Here is a 4,060-nt window from a genome sequence, read left to right on the forward strand (position 1 = left end):
TTTAGTTACGTGCCTATTGCCTTCTGCAAACTTCCCCAGAACTTGGAAGTAAAAGTAGGATCTCGATCTGACACGATCGATCTCGGAGCTCCATGAAGACGTACTATCTCTTTAACATAGAGATCCGCATACTGCTCAATGGTAAAAGTTGTCCTCACTGGTAGAAAGTGAGCTGGTTTAGTGTATCTATCCACTATTACCCATACTGAATCATGCTGACCCACTGTCTTAGGCAAGCCCACCAAAAAATCCATTTCGATGTCTTCCTACTTCCACTATGGAATGTCTAAGGGCTGTAATAGTCCTGTAGGTCTCTGATCTTCAGCTTTGATCCGCTGACACGTCAGACACTTAGCTACATATTCAGTTACATCACCCTTCATCCCCGGCCACCAATACAAAGTTCTTAAGTCCTTATACATCTTGGTGGTACTGGGATGCAAGGAATACGGGGTGGTATGAGATTCATCCAGAATCTCTCATCTAAAAACAGCATCCATCGGAACACAAATCCGACCCTTGTATCTTAGTAGGCCCATGTCAGATATAGAATAGTCCCTAGCTACTCCAGCTAGAACCTCATCTCTAACCTTCACCAATTGTGGCTCTTGTAACTGACTCTCCTTTATTGTAGGGTAATGTTGGCTAACTAGCCCACTACTAATTCAATCCCTGGCCTGGTCATATCCTCAGCTAATTCCCTGGATATCTGTCTCACACTATACAACTGCCCTGGACCTCTCCGACTTAGGGCATTAGCCACCACATTGGCTTTACCTGGATGATAGAGGATATCGTAGTCATAGTCCTTCACCAGCTCCAACCACCGCCTATGCCTCATATTCAAATCCTTCTGCGTAAAGAAATACTTGAGGCTCTTGTGGTCTTTATATATCTCACACTTCTCCCCATAAAGGTAATGCCTCCATACCTTCAATGCAAAGACCACTGCTGCCAACTCCAAATCATGAGTTGGGTACCTCTGCTCATAATCCCTTAACTGTCGTGATGCATAGACAATCACCTTCTTTGCCTGCATAAGGACACAGCCTAGTCCCTGCCTTGAGGCATCACAGTAAGCCATAAATTTCCCCTGACCAGTCGTAAGACTCAAGACTTGAGCAGTAATCAAACACTGCTTTAACTCCTGGAAACTATTCTCACATTTGTCTGACCATGTAAACTTCTGGTTCTTACGCGTTAATTCTGTCAATGGAGATGATATTCTAGAGAATCCTTCCACAAATTTCCTATAATAGCCTGCCAACCCAAGGAAGCTTCTAATCTCCGAGGCATTCATTAACCTTGGCCAATTCTTCACAGCCTCAACCTTAGATGAGTCCACCTTGATCCCATCTCTACTAACAATATGGCCGAAAAATGTCACCTGCGGTAACCAGAACTCACACTTCTTAAACTTCGCAAATAACTTGTGTTCTCTCAGTCTCTGCAAGACTAACCTCAGATGTTGCTCATGCTCCTCCTCTGTCTGTGAGTAAATCAAGATATCATCAATAAAGACGATCACAAATTGGTCCAGATAGTCCTTAAACACTCTGTTCATTAGGTCCATAAAAGCTGCCGGAGCGTTGGTCAAACCAAATGACATAACGAGAAACTCATAGTGCCCATATCTAGTACGGAAAGCTGTCTTGGGTATGTTTTCGTCCTTAATTCTCAACTAGTGATAACCAGATCGAAGATCTATCTTTGAGAACACCATTTTACCTTGAAGTTGATCAAATAAATCATCTATCCTCGGTAGGGGATACTTGTTCTTGATAGTCAACTTATTCAGTTCTCTATAGTCTATACACATCCTTAGTGAACCATCCTTCTTCTTCACAAATAACACAGGTGCACCCCATGGTGAAAAACTGGGTCTAATAAAACCCAGATCCAACAAATCCTGTAACTATACCTTGAGTTCCTTTAACTCAGCTGGAGCCATTCTGTAAGGTGCCCTAGACACTGGCTCTGTCCCTGGTGCCAGCTCAATAACAAAGTCAATCTCTCGGTACGGCGGCAATCCTGGTAGATCCTCTGGAAACACGTCCAGAAATTCACAGACCATCCTAGTCTCTGATGGTCCCACTGGTATGACCTGCGTGGTATTAACCACACTAGCTAGGTATCCTATACAACCTTCCTATAATAGATCCCTAGCCCTCAGTATCAAGATCATAGGCATTCAGGGTCCATGCACAGTGTCAACAAATACAAAAGGTTCCTCACCCTCAAGTTCGAAAGTTACCATCTTCTTTTTACAGTCAATGGTCGCTCCATATATAGTCAACCAGTCCATCCCCAAAATCATGTCAAAATCAGTCATGGCTAACTCTATCAAGTCAACTGATAGCTCCCTACCATCTACCATCACTGGTAAAAACCTAACCCACCTCCTGGAGACCACCAACTCCCCAGTGGGTAATAAGGTCCCAAATCCCATAGCATAAAACTCACAGGGCCTACACAAACTATCAACAATCCAACTAGATACATATGATTGTGTAGCACCATAATCAATCAACACAGAATAAGATATGCCAGCACTAGAAAGCTGACCTGAGACCACTGAAGGCCTAGCCTCAGCCTCAGCTTGTGTCAGTGAAAATACTCAATCTTTTTGGATAGACTGGGCCCCGCTGTATGATCTCCGCAAAAGCCTTCGTGCACTTCATGCATGATGGCGCTTAGCTCTATCCCGGACACACACCTGAGGTAGGGCATGGACAACCCCCGGCGATAGAGTTTTCTGTCCATCATAACATATCGGTGGACCTGGTACTGAAGCTTCCTGGTCGCGGCCCTGTCGGCTGGCACTTCCCCGACTGTCAGATAGCGGATAAGGGGTCCCATCCAAGACGAGGAGGGGTCAACGGTGTGGACCACGGGGGCCCTGATGCTTGGGATGGGGAGATGGTTGACGGGGACTAGCCCGGCCAGTTCTGCTTCGGCGTCGGTGGCCAGCTTTGCTAGTGTGTCCGCGAAGACATTTTGCTCTTTGGGGATCTGGCGGATGGAGTGCTTTGCAAACGCCTGCAGCATCTCCCTCGTCTGGGTCACATAAGCCGCCATTCTCTCTCCTTTAGTTTGATATTCCCCTGAGATTTGCCTGACAACCAACTGGGAATCACTGTAGATTTCCAAGTTCGCGGCTCCTACTTCCCGGGCCAAACGCAGCCCGGCTAAGACAGCTTCGTTGTTCGATGCCATGAACTGGAAATGAAGGGCATTTTGTAGCTGGTGCCCCTGTGGTGATACCAAGATGATCCCGGACCTGACCCCGTTCTCATTCGAGGCCCTGTCCACGAAGACCTTCCACACGGGCGCAACGGGGACCTCGGGATCGTCTTCCTGAGATATCCCGGAACACTCAATGATGAAGTCGGCTAGGGCTTGCCCCTTGATGGACACTCTAGGGACGTAGGATATATCAAACTGGCTTAGTTCCATGACCCACTTTAGGAGTCTTATGGATGACTCGGGCTTCTGTAACACTTGCCGCATGGGGTGGTTGGTCAGGACCTTTATGGCGTGGGCCTGGAAGTAAGGCCGGAGCTTCCGGGATGCCATCAGCAAGCAAAAGGTTAGCTTCTTGATTAATGGATACCAAGACTCAGCGTCCAGTAATCGCATACTCATGTAGTACACCGGGAGCTGCATCCTTTCCTCCTCCCGTACCAGCGCGGCGCTGATCGCATGCTCGGTCACTGCCAGATAAAGGTACAGAGGCTCACCGGCCACCGGTTTCGCCAGGATCGGAGCTTGGGCCAGGTGTTCTTTCAGTTTCTGAAAGGCTTCTTCGCACTCGACTGACCATTCGAACTGCTGGCTTCCCCGAAGGACGTTAAAGAACGGGATGCACTTGTCCGTGGCTTTGGAAACGAAACGGCTTAAGGCGGCTATCCGCCTAGTCAGGCTTTGCACGCCCTTATGATTCCGAGGAGAGGGCATATCAATCATTGCCTTGATCTTATCCGGATTGGCCTCTATTCCCCGGAAGCTCACTATGAAGCCCAGGAACTTCCCGGAGGCCACGCCAAAAGTGTAACGCCCC

This window comes from Humulus lupulus, chromosome 8 (assembly GCF_963169125.1).
Source record: "Humulus lupulus chromosome 8, drHumLupu1.1, whole genome shotgun sequence".
In the NCBI taxonomy this organism is placed as follows: Eukaryota; Viridiplantae; Streptophyta; class Magnoliopsida; order Rosales; family Cannabaceae; genus Humulus; species Humulus lupulus.